Below are 13,780 nucleotides of genomic sequence, written 5' to 3' on the forward strand. Positions count from 1 at the left end.
AAGCCTGAGTTTGTTTACTCCAAAGCTTGTGCTCTTGTCCTTACCCAGCCTAGGCTAGGTTTGGGATCTAGGGCTGACAATGCAAGGAAGTTGGGGGAGGAGGAAGCCAAGGGCCAACTCCAAACACTGCCGAGGCTCCCAGCTACCCAGTTGTAACAGCAACAAAGATCAACAGAAATGACCTTGGGACAGCAGGATCTTGCCTCCTGTTGGCATTTTTTTAAAGGTATATTGGTCCACACCCTGCAACAAAGCCTCTCAAAATAAACAGAGGTGATGGCATGGCTTCTGGTGTTGCTGAGATACCCACTACCAGTGGCTTCGGGCCAGGGCGCCACTGGCTTCAGAAGCTCAGACTCTTAGCGCGATTCAGGAGCTCAGACTCTCTCAAAGCACTACCATAGAGAGGGTCTCCTAAGCTCAGCCCACCCCACCAGAAGAGGGCTCCACTTCACAGACTCCCCAGCAGGGTTCATCCAAACCCCACTCTCACACCCTCACTGCTTATCTCTCGAAGCAGCTCCTTCTGCTGTGGGACTGCCTTTCTCACTCTGAGCTGAGACCAGCCTCCTAGAATCTCCCCAAGTCTCCTCTGGGGCCCAAAGTCAGCTGCCCTATTTGCCCCAAGTGGCCCTATTAAGCTGGAAGGACAGTGACTCTGCATCTTCCCTGCTCCTGGTCTAAAACCACCTGGGCAGGGGCATCAGTGCCAAAGTCATTCCTGAGTCATGGGCACAAAACTACCTAGACAAGCTGGTTGGTCACCTCCCATATTCTAGGCTTTATGCCTCTGCTAATGCGTCCAGATATCAAATCCACCTTTCTGCTGGTCACATTCCACTGTTTTCCTCTCATCTTAGACCCCAAGGCTTTATAAATTTGATCTAAGTGTAAGGTCTTTTAAAAATTTCCATCTTGTAAATATTAGCAATTCATAGAGGTATATACAGTTTATGTAGAGCTGATTTCTGCATCATCTCCTCTCATGCTTAGTGCGGTTTACTGGACCTCACAGAGATGTCTGATGTGAAGTGTTCCCTGGGGAGCCCGATCAGGTCAGGGGTCCCAGCAACAGCTGCTGAGATGATCATGAGCATTAGGTGGACAGGATCCTCTGCTCCAAGCAGTGATGTTATAAGACCATGGGAGCCCAAAAAATGGAGACTGTGTAGCCTACATCAGGGTCCAGAGGGGTTCCTGAGGGCAGCCTCAAAGGCAGTTCAGAGCTTCCGGCAGGGTTCTAAGGGCAAGTCTGATTGGGAGCCCGCAGAAGGGGAGGATGAGTGGAGGCTGTCTGGTTTAGGTGGAGTCCTTCCTGAGGCAGAGGGGGATCCAAATGCATTGAAAGTCCCCCCACCAGCATTTGGGTCCTCTCAAATGAGGATTACCACCCCTCCTTCCTTCTCATTAGCAGAGGAGAAAAGGAAGGCTCAGCCAAGGCTAGAACTGAGATATCCCAGATGGGCCCCCTAACCAGGAATCTTTGTCAAACCTGAACCAGGCGGGCTCTGGCGTCTATCCTGAGCTCCCTTTGGCCAGAGGAGTAGGCCCACCCCTGCCCTCTTGGGGCTCCTCTTGGGGAGACGGACTTTTTCATTTTGTGTGAGGTCATTCAGGCAAGCAGATTCCAGGAAGGCAGATGGTGGAAATTCAGGCACAGGCAGCAAGCCTGTGGGCATCAGTCTGGAGCTGGACTGGGATCCCAGTCTCTGGGCATGGGATGAGTTGCTTGGGAGCTGGGTCTGGCTGCAGATCAGAAAACTGGACCCACCCCAGCCCAGGGGCCAGGCCCGCGGGTGGGTCCAAGCTAAACCTCCACACAAGGGTCCATTGTGGCCTCTCAGCCTGGCCCTGGGCTCCGCCAGCCCTTCCGGCTCCCGGAAAATGCTTCCCGTCTGGCAGCTCCAGGAGCGGCCTGTCCTTGGCCAAGGCACTGGCCCCACACCCAGGCCTCCCTTGCCCAGAGGTATCCTGACGCCAGCAGCTCAGAACCCTTGGATCTGGCTCCCATTTCACAGCCAGTGTCCCTGAGGCTCAGGGATTGGGCACTGGCCAGAACAGTACCCCTGGACCAGAATCCAGCACTCTGGCCATTTTTTCAGCTCTCACTGCCCACAGGAGGCAGTAGGATTTGGACTCAAAGAGGGGAGGTGGCTATTCTGTCATATAGCTGATAGTGGCAGAGTCTGGGTGAAATGACTGTGCCCAGGTGTTTGCCCATGGTGGACCTCTCAGGAGACACGGGCACTCTTGGTTCAGTTGTGTGGCCTTGCAAAGATAGCTATTCCTGTGTATCTGGGCACTGGGAGGATCACCACTGTCAATCTAGGCCTGACATCCTGAGCTTTTAAATTGGATATGGATACACTGAATAGGATGAGAAGCAGCTCTGGAATTTAAGGGTTTGACAACCTTGCACCGTCTCCGTATGCCAGGCTGCACCAGGGCCAGAGGCTCCAGGGCTTGAGGGTTCCCAGCTCTTGCCTTGGCTGATAGCGCCACCTGGGGCTCAATCAGTGGGACCTGAGTCCAACCGGGGCTGCCACCGCCAGCCTTTGCTCATTGAGGATCTCTGTGCCTCCCTGTGGTAGGTACTAGAATAATGAAGGAATTCTGGCCCCAGACATGGGGGAGGAGGTCCCCTGAGAGTGACCACTGGGGATGAGGGGCTGGAACAAGAGGCAGTCCAGGAGTGGCGAAGAGGAATTACCATCATCCCACCCCTTGCCGCCCAACACTCCTCTAGGCCAGGTCCTGGGGACTCTTAAGGAGTCAGTTATGATCTCATGGAGAGGGATGAGCTACAGGTGGGAGCCCAGAGCCAGACACTTGGAGCTGAGTCTTAGAGAACATCAGTAATTTGCCTGTGAACACAACTGAAGCAACTTAGCATGCACTCACAGGGCATTCCAGGCTCAGGGAACAGCTTTGCAAAAGGCGTGGAGGGGTGAGTCTATGTGTGTAAGCGAGAGTGACAGGATAAGGGAGAAGAGGAAGGGCCAGGATATGTCAGAAAGGTCACAGCCCTGGGTACCTGGGCCATCACAGCTTCCTTGCAGTTCCCTGCCTCCCCCACTCACCTCCTGGTTTGATCCCAGATGCTGGCAGGTACACGGTCCCTGCCTTGAACTCCAACCCCATCCGCTCTAGGTCAGGTTGTTGTTGTATCGTTGCTAAGTCGTGTTCAACTCTTTCGTGATCCCATGGACTGCAGCCTGCTAGGCTCCTCTGTCCATGGGATTTCCCAGGCAAGAATACTGGAATGGGTTGCCATTTCTTTCTTTAGGCAATCTTCCTGACTGAGGGATCAAACCCAAGTCTCTGGCATTGGCAGGCGGATTCTTTACCACTGAACCACCAGAAGCCCTTGGTTAGGTTCAGTTCAGTTCAGTTCAGTTCAGTCATTCAGTCATGTCCAACTCTTTGCAACCCCATTTGCAGCACACCAGGCTTCCCTGTTCATCACTAACTCCCCGAGCTTACTCAAACTCATGTCCATTGAGTCAATGATGCCATCCAACTATCTCATCCTCTGTTGTCCTGTTCTCCTCCTGTCTTCAATCTTTCCCAGCATCAGAGTCTTTTCCCATGAGTCAGTTCTTCACATTAGGTGGCCAAATATAGGAGTTTCAGCTTCAGCATCAGTCCTTCCAATGAATATTCAGGACTGATTTCCTTTAGGATTGACTGGTTGGATCTCCTTGCAGTCCAAGGGACTCTCAAGAGTCTTCTCTAATACCACAGTTCAAAAGCATTGTTCTTCAGCGCTTAGCTCAGCTTTTATGGTCCAGCTTTCACATCCATACATGACTACTGGAAAATCCATAGCTTTGACTATACAGACCTTTGTCAGTAAAATAACATCTCTGCTTTTTAATATGCTGTCTAGGTTGGTCATAGCTCTTCTTCCAAGGAGCAAGTGTCTTTTAATTTCATGGCTGCAGTCACCATCTGCAGTGATTTTGGAGTCCAGAAAAATAAAGTCTGTCACTGTTTCCATTATTTCCCTATCTATTTGCCATGAAGTGATGGGACCAGATTCCATGATCTTTGTTTTTTGAATGCTGAGTTTTAAGCCAACTTTTTCACTCTCCTCTTTCACTTTCTTTTTTTAAAATTTTATTTTATAGGAGGCTAATTACTTTATAATATTGTATTGGTTTTGCCATACATTGACATGAATCCACCACAGGTGTACATGTGCTCTCCATCCTGAACCCCCTCCCACCTCCCTCTCCATCCCATCCCCCTGGGTCATCCTAGTGCACCAGCCCTGAGCACCCTGTATCATGTATCGAACCTGGACTAGCGACTCATTTCACATATGATAATATACATGTTTCAATGCCATTCTCCCAAATCATCCCACCCTCGCCCTCTCCCACAAAGTCCCAAAGACTGTTCTGTACATCTGTGTCTCTTTTGTTGTCTCACATACAGGGTTATCGTTACCATCTTTCTAAATTCCATATATATGCATTAGTATACTGTATTGGTGTTTTTCTTTCTGGCTTACTTCACTCGGTATAATGGGCTCCAGTTTCATCTACCTCATTAGAACTGATTCAAATGTATTCTTTTTAATGGCTGAGTAATATTCCATTGTGTATATGTAACACAGCTTTCTTATCCATTAATTTGCTGATGGACATCTAGGTTGCTTCCATGTCCTGGCTATTACAAACAGTGCTGCAATGAACACTGGGGTACATGTGTCTCTTTCAGATCTGGTTTCCTCGGTGTGTATGCCCAGCAGTGGGATTGCTGGGTCATATGGCAGTTCTATTTCCAATTTTTAAGAAATCTCCACACTGTTCTCCATAGTGGCTATACTAGCTTGCATTCCCACCAACAGTGTAAGAGGGTTCCCTTTTCTCCACACCCTCTCCAGCATTTATTGCTTGTAGACTTTTGGATAGCAGCCATTCTGACTGGCATGAAATGGTATCTCATTGTGGTTTTGATTTGCATTTCTCTGATAATGAGTGATGTTGAGCATCTTTTCATGTGTTTGTTAGCCATCTGTATGTCTTCTTTGGAGAAATGTCTGTTTAGTTCTTTGGCCCATTTTTTGATTGGGTCATTTATTTTTCTGGAATTGAGCTGCAGGAGTTGCTTGTATATTTTTGAGATTAATCCTTTGTCTGTTGCTTCATTTGCTATTATTTTCTCCCATTCTGAACGCTGTCTTTTCACCTTGCTTATAGTTTCCTTTGTTGTGCAAAAGGTTTTAAGTTTAATTAGGTCCTGTTTATTTTTGCTTTTATTTCCAATATTCTGGGAGGTGGGTCATAGAGGATCCTGCTTTGAGTTATATCGGAGAGTGTTTTGCCTATGTTTTCCACTAGGAGTTTTATAGTTTCTGGTCTTATGTTTAGATCTTTAATCCATTTTGAGCTTATTTTTGTGTATGGTGTTAGAAAGTGTTCTAGTTTCATTCTTTTACAAGTGGTTGACCAGTTTCCCCAGCACCACTTGTTAAAGAGATTGTCTTTTCTCCATTGTATATTCTTGCCTCCTTTATCGAAGATAAGGTGTCCATAGGTGCGTGGATTTATCTCTGGGCTTTCTATTCTGTTCCATTGATCTATATTTCTGTCTTTGTGCCAGTACCATACTGTCTTGATGACTGTGGCTTTGTAGTAGAGCCTGAAGTCAGGCAGGTTGATTCCTCCAGTTCCATTCTTCTTTCTAAAGATCGCTTTGGCTATTCAAGGTTTTTTGTATTTCTATACAAATTGTGAAATTATTTGTTCTAGTTCTATGAAGAATACCGTTGATAGCTTGATAGGGATTGCACTGAATCTATAGATTGCTTTGGGTAGTATACTCATTTTCACTATATTGATTATTTTGATCCATGAACACCGTATATTTCTCCATCTATTTGTGTCCTCTTTGATTTCTTTTACCAGTGTTTTATAGTTTTCTATACATAGGTCTTTTGTTTCTTTAGGTAGATATATTCCTAAGTATTTTATTCTTTTCATTGCAATGGAGAATGGTATTGTTTCCTTAATTTCTCTTTCTGTTTTCTCATTGTTAGTGTATAGGAATGCAAGGGACTTCTGTGTGTTAATTTTATATCCTGCAACTTTACTGTATTCATTGATTAGCTCTAGTAATTTTCTGGTGGAGTCTTTAGGGTTTTCTATGTAGAGGATCATGTCATCTGCAAACAGTGAGAGTTTTACTACTTCTTTTCCAATCTGGATTCCTTTTATTTCTTTTTCTGCTCTGATTACTGTGGCCAAACCTTCCAAAACTATGTTGAATAGTAGTGGTGAGAGTGGGCATCCTTGTCTTGTTCCTGACTTTAGGAGAAATGCTTTCAATTTTTCACCATTGGGGATAATGTTTGCTGTGGGTTTGTCATATATAGCTTTTATTATGTTGAGGTATGTCCTGCTTTCTGGAGGGTTTTTTTTTTCCATTTATTTTTATTAGTTGGAGGCTAATTACTTTATAATATTGTAGTGGTTTTTGTCATACATTGACGTGAATCAGCCATGGATTTACATGTATTCCCCATCCTGATCCCCCCTCCCACCTCTCTCTCCACCCGATCCCTCTGGGTCTTCCCAGTGCACCAGGCCTGAGCACTTGTCTCATGCATCCAACCTGGGCTGGTGATCTGTTTCACCCTAGATAATATACATGTTTCGATGCTGTTCTCTCTGCAGGGTTTTTATCATAAATGGATGTTGAATTTTGTCAAAGGCTTTCTCTGCATCTATTAAGATAATCATATGGGTTTTATCTTTCAATTTGTTAATGTGGTGTATTACATTGATTGATTTGTGGATATTGAAGAATCCTTGCATCCCTGGGTTAAAGCCCACTTGGTCATGATGTTCTTCAGTTCTTCTTCACTTTCTGCCATAAAGGTGGTGTCATCTGCATATTTGAGGTTATTGATATTTCTCCCAGCAATCACGATTCCAGCTTGTGCTTCATCCAGCCCAACATTTCACATGATGTACTCTGCATAGAAGTTAAATAAGCAGGATGACAGTAGACAGCCTTGATGTACTCCTTTCCCAATTTGGAACCAGTCTGTTGCTCCATGTCTGGTTCTAATTGTTGCTTCTTAACCTGTATACAGATTTCTCAGGAGGCAGGTAAGGTGGTCTGTTCCCATCTCTTTAAGAATTTTCCACAGATTGTTGTGTGGGTAAGGTTACCCAGCATCAAATGTCCTGCTTCCTGGAGCCTGTCCTCTTCCTGAAGGCCAGGAGCTTGGTCAGGCTTCTTACAGGCTGATTATAGGGGACACAGTCTTGTGATCTCTCTGGCCTCCAGGGAGCCCAGCACAGTCCTTGGATCAGGAGAAGAATCTTCAAGCAGTTGTTGAATTCTGGCCTCAGGTTCCTCAATTGTAAATTGGGCATAATCATAGTGCCTATATCATGGGGATGTGGTGAGGATTAAATGAGAAAATGCCTATAAAGTCACTCATTAGCTCCTTGCTGGCATGGGTTGATGTCAGAGGCTTTTCCCCATTGCCCATCCCTCTGGGCACATTCATTCCAGAAAGGGAAGCTGAAGGGCTTCAGATCTTGGCCCCTGGGCTGCTTATCCCCAGTCTTGGGTCTCTTTCTGCCTTCCTGAACCCAGAGAGGCTCTATTGTATACCCAGCAGGGCAATTTGTTTTTTGTGCTCTTCTGTATGTTTTGTTTTTATTTATTTTTTAAAGAAAATACTCAAAAGCAAAGGGGGGGAAAGGGTACAATGAGCACCCATATGCTCCCCTAGATTCAACAATGATTTGCCTTGTTTGCCTCATTGCTCTTTTAAAAAATCTGAATCATTTGAAAGTGAGTTGCTTTCAACTCACATGGTACTAGATGACACCCATGTCACTAGATGACACCCATACCTGAGAATAAAGCTTCTAAGATTAAGAACATTTTCTTAGTCACAATCCTGAGGAAAGGGTGAATAATTCCATACTATCACCTAATATCCAGTTCATATTCACATTTCTCCCAATTTTCCCCAAGTATATTTTTAAATTATTTTTCAATGTAATTGCACCATTTCACATTCCAACTAGCAATCTATAAGGATTCTGATTTCTACACATCCTAACCAACATTTATTATTCTGCAATTTTAAAAATTATGGTCATCCTTGTGGGTATGATGTGATATCCCATAGCAGTTTTGATTTTCATTTCCTTGATCACTAATGATGTCCAGAACCTATTCTTGTGTTTATGGTCCACTTTTCTATTTGTTTAGCTGTCTATCTTATTTAGAAAAATGTCTAGTTAGATCTCTGCCCATTTTAAATTTGATTTGTTTTTTGTTATTTAACTAATAGTTTTTATATAGGCTAGATATCTGATATATGATTTATAAATATTTCTCTCCAACCTATAGATTGTTTTTTCATTTTTTGGATGGTATCCTTTAAAGCAAAAATATTTTTAATTTTGACAAATTTCAATTTGTAAAAATTTTTTTTTCATTGTATTGGTTGTGCTTTTGTTATCATATCTAAGAAACCACTGCCAAACTCAAGGTCCTGAAGATTTACTGTTTTCTTTTAAGCATTTTATGCTTTTAGTTCTTAAGTTTCTGTATTTGATCATTTAAAATTAATTTTTGTATACAGTGTGAAGGAAGTAGTTGACTGCATTCTTTTGCATGTGGCACCAATTGTCCCAGCAACACAGAGCTGAGAGAATGAGAAATGCTGGCAGCCTGTTCCTCCCAGGAAGATACCACAGTGCTGGACAATAGCCCTGGTCTGGAACTTGGGAGAAGCAGGAGCTCTATGTTCTTAGCTTTACCTGTCTAGAGTGGGGCTTCCATACATTGAGCTGGTAGGGGCAGGGAAAGAATGAGTCATGGCCCTAATGCTCCAGACTCTTACTGTCCTTGCCAAGATTTAATAGATTTTTTTTTTTAATAGATTTTTAAAAATATTTATTTTTATTTATTTGACTGTGTCAGGTCTTAGTTGCAGCATATGGGATCTAGTTTCCTGATCAGGGATTGAACCCAGGCCCCCTGCATTGGGAGTACAGAGTCTTAGCCACTGGACCACCAGGGAAGTCCTTAGATTTTCTTGAATAAACATCCCCTCATTTGCTATGTGCTGTGAGGGCAATTTCCAGAGAATGACACACACACATATATATCTATGATTTTATAATATATATATATAGTTACGGTTGTTCCACTGAGAAGAGGGTCTGCAGGGCTCCTCATACCACCATTCCACAAGTTGTCCATCAGCTCATTACTTTTTATTGCTGAGTAGGATTCCATTGTATGTATGGGCCACAGTTTGTCTATTCACTTATCCATTGATGAACATTTGAGTCATCTCCAGTTTGAGGCTATTACAAACAAAGATGCTTTGATTAATTGTGTACAAGATTTTGTTTTGACATATGCTTTCATTTCTCTTGAGTTCATTCTCTCTTCATTTCATTCCACCTAGAAATAGAATGACTGGGTTATATAGGAGGCTTATGTTTAAAATTTTAAGAAATTACTAAACTGTGTTCCAAAGTGGTGGTACCATATTACATCCCCACCAACAGTGTATGAGAGTTCTAGTTATTCCATATCCTCATCAACACTTGATATGGTCAATCTTTTTAATTTTAGCCATTCTAATACAGACTTCCCTAGTAGCTCAGATGGTAAAGAATCTGCCTGCAATGCAGGAGGCCCAGGTTGGATCCCTGGGTCAGGAAAATCCCATGGAGAAGGGAATGGCAACCCACTCCAGTATTCTTGCCTAGAGAATTCCATGGATGGAGGAGCCTGGGGAGCTATTGTTCCATGGGTCACAAGGAGTCAGACAAAGCTAAGTGATTATCATTTAATGACTTCACTTAATAGGTGTGTAGAAGGGGATGACAGAGGATGAGGTGGCTGGATGGCATCACCGACTCGATGGACATGAGTTTTAGTAAACTCCAGGAGTTGGTGATGGACAGGGAGGCCTGGTGTGCTGCAATTCCTGAGGTCGCAAAGAGTCAGACACGACTGAGTGACTGAACTGAACTGAACTGAATGACTAATAATGTGTTTGAGCATCTTGCATCTATGTTAATGAGAAGTAAAGATCTATAAATTTTCTTTTTTTGTAATGTCTTTGGTTTTGGTATCAGGGTAGTATTGGCCTCACAGAGTGAGTTAGGAAGTATTCCTTCTGCTTCTAACCTCTGAAAGACATTGTAGAGAATTGGAATAATTTCTTCTTACGTATTTGGTGGAATTCACAAGTGAACCCATCTGGGTCTGATGCTTTCGTTTTGAAAGTTTATTAAATTATTGATTCAATTTCTTTAATAGATATATGCCTATTCAGATTGTTTATTTCTTGTATGAGTCTTTGCAGATTGTTTCTTTCAAGGAATTGGTCCATTTCATCTAGGTTATCAAATTTGTGGGCATAGTTCTTCATAATATTCCTTTATTATTTTAGTGTCCATAGGATTTGTAGTGATTGTTCCCTTTCATTTTTTGTTATTAAACTCTTTATTTTGCATTGGGATATAACTGATCAGTAATTTATGTCCTCTCTCTTTTTAAAGCAGCTAGCCTCCTAGAGGTTTATAAATTTTATCAGTCTTTTCAGAGAACCAGCTTTGGTTTCATTGCTTTATCTCTGTTGATTTTCTGTTTTCAATTTCATCTCTAAATCTTATTATTTCTTTTATTCTCCTCCCTTTGGATTTAATTTGCTCTTTTTCTAGTTTCTAGTTTATTAATGTGTTTCTTAAAATGAAACACATTATTGATTTTAGATATTCCTTCCTTTCTATTAATATTACATGCATTCAATGCTATAAATGTCCCTCTAAGCAATTCTTTCACTGCTTTCCACAAATTTTGATATTTAATTTTTATTTAGCTTAAAATATTACAAATTTCTCTTGGGATTTCTTCTTTGACCCATACATTATTTGGAAGTGTCTTATTTAATTTCCATGTGTCTGGGGATTTTCCAATTATCTTTCTCTTATTGATTTCTAATTTAATTTTTTTGTGGTCTGAGAGCCAAAATTACATGATTTCTATTCTTTTAAATTTGGTTAGGTGTTCTATTACCCAGAGTGTGGTCTATCTTGTTGAATGTTCCATATGAGCTTGAAATGAGTGTATATTTTGCTATTGTTAGATGAATTAGTCTATAGATATCAGTCATACCCAGTTGATTGATGGAACTATGTCCTTATTGATTTTCTGGATGCTAGATCCATTTCTTTATTTAAAAATTTTTTCTTTTATTTTATATTGGAGTATAGCCGATAAACAATGTTGTGATCATTTCAGGTGAACGGCAAAGGGACTCAACCATACATACACATGTATCCATTCTCCCCCAGTGCTAGATTCACTTCTAACAGGGCTGCTGAAGTCTCCAACTACAACAGCAGACTCATTTATTTCTCTCTGTACTTCTACTAATTTTTGTCTTTTGAGCATCTTTCCATGTGCTTATTTCCATTATATGCCTTCTTGGTGGGGTATCTGTTCATATCTATTGTCCATTTTTGATTGGGTGGTTTGTTTTCTTATTACTGAGTTTTCACAGTAATTTTGTTTTTTGCTTTGGCCTTTTATAGTTGTTCTGGATAGAACTCCTTCTATGGATAGTGATTTTGATAGCTTCTGCCAAACAGTGGCTTGTCTTTCCATTTTCTTAATTGTGTCTTTCAAAGATAAAGATATTGATAAAGTCCTACTTATCAATATTTTTCATTTGCAGATCATGTTTCTGGTACTGTATCTATGAATACTTTGCCTAACTGGAGGTCAGAAAGATTGTTTCTTTGGTCTTCCTTCTTTCTAATTTTTGGTTCACATTGTATGTAGGGTTGTATATGTTGCATTTTTTCCCAAAAAAACTTAAAACTGTGCTTTTTTTTTAGTCTAAGGGAAAGTTTAAAGAATAGTATTGTGCCCTTCATCTGTAGTACATTCATTGTTAACATTTTGCTACATTTACTCTACCTCCCTGGATGAGTTTCTCCTCCCAGAAACATTTGACAATAAGTTGCAAGATTCTGTAACACTGACTTTTTGCAAAGTCTAAGTAAGTTGTCCAGAAAATATCCAGCAACAGCCACTTGTGTCATTTACTAAGGGAGGAAGGCAGCACTAGCCCAGTGCAAAGGGCTTCAAAAACACAGGAGTAAAGAAGAAAATAAAACTTCCTCTTCCCTTTATTTCAACTCCATGATCCCAGGAGAGCCACCTGTCTGAGAAGTGGATGGGAAGCACACACAGGGCTCAGAAGCAAGTCCCTGAGTCCCACTGCAATCTGCAGTCCAGGGGCCACTTCCTGCAGAAAAGCCCGCGCCTGGGACACCCCAGCCTCCCTGTGTGACCTTGAGCCTCTCTGGGCTAGCTGGTAAAAGTAGATAAGGTGACTGCTTGGCTGTCCTCCCAGGAGTCTATTTGTATCTCTCTCGCTCTTTTTTAAAATAAAGCAATTTCACTTTAAAAAGTTATTTATTTATTTGGCTATGCTGGGTCTTAGTTGGCATGTGGGATCTATAGTTGCAACATGTGAACTCTCAGTTGGGGCAGGTGGGACCTAGTTTCCTTACCAGGGACTGAACCAGAACCTGCCCAGTCACATCCAACTCTTTGCAACCCCATGGACTTCAGCCTGCCTGGCTCCTCTGTGCAAGGAATTTTCCAGGCAGGAATACTAGAGTGGGTTACCATTTCCTTCTCCAGGGGATCTTCTTGACCCAGGGATCAAACCCATGTCTCCTGCATTGCAGGCAGATTCTTTACCACTGAGTCACCTGAAAGTCCCAGGCCCCCTGAATTGGCAGCACAAAGTCTTAGCCACTGGTCCATTAGGCAAGTCTCTTGTATCTTTGCTTTAGTAACTTCTCTATTGTCAGAAAGCGAGGTGCCCCGCCCTCCAAGATTTTACTTCCAGTTGGCCTGGCCTTTAATCTTTTTCCTCTTGCTGGGGACTCTGGATCCCGGCTGCTTTTGTCTGGAACGTCAGTCCCCTCCTCCACCAATCCTTCATTCTACCAGGTCCAGTTAAGTGTCCCTCGCCTCAGATCTCCCCCTACATCATTCCACCCTTTAAATCAACTTTGCACCTCCCTCTTTCCTTGAAGTAAATCCCTTACTTGCTGTGGGTCAGGCTTATGCCAGAGGCTGCTTCGCATTCCTATCTCATTCAGCGCTATGACAACACTCAAGGAAGTTTATTACAGCCATTTCAGAGATTAGGAAACTCATCCTCAGCATACTGGGCAAGGTCAGTTACCCCAAATTAGGGCAGAGCGAGGTTGGCTCGGGTCACCATCTCTCCTACAGAGACACTGGAGCTCTTGTCTGCAACCCCAGCAGTCTGCGCACACAGAGGTCAGGCCTATGTCTGATATACCTGCAGTCTGTAATCTGTCCCCCCACTTCATCTCCATGAGTCTAAATTGGCCTCTTGCTCACAGTCCATATAGCTGCAGGGTTACCTCCTCCATGAAGCTTTCCCTGATCCCCACTGAAAGTGATGTTCCTTTTCTGTACACCCCTGCATCCTAAAATCAGTGGCCTGACTCGTCTGCTTTTTCCATCTCCACTCAGACCTCATCTCCAAGAGCCCAAGGTCCTGCATACTGGCACTTAACAGCTTCATTCAATACATTTTTAATATTTTAATTTATTTGCATTATCTCTTTCTAACATTTACTGATTTCTTAACTTCTTTTATAATATTGGCTTTTTTCCCCATCAAAGCATGTTTAAACTGTCAAAGAAATTAGGAAAAAATAAAAACCAT

This window comes from Cervus canadensis, chromosome 11 (genome assembly GCF_019320065.1).
Source record: "Cervus canadensis isolate Bull #8, Minnesota chromosome 11, ASM1932006v1, whole genome shotgun sequence".
Lineage (NCBI taxonomy): Eukaryota > Metazoa > Chordata > Mammalia > Artiodactyla > Cervidae > Cervus > Cervus canadensis.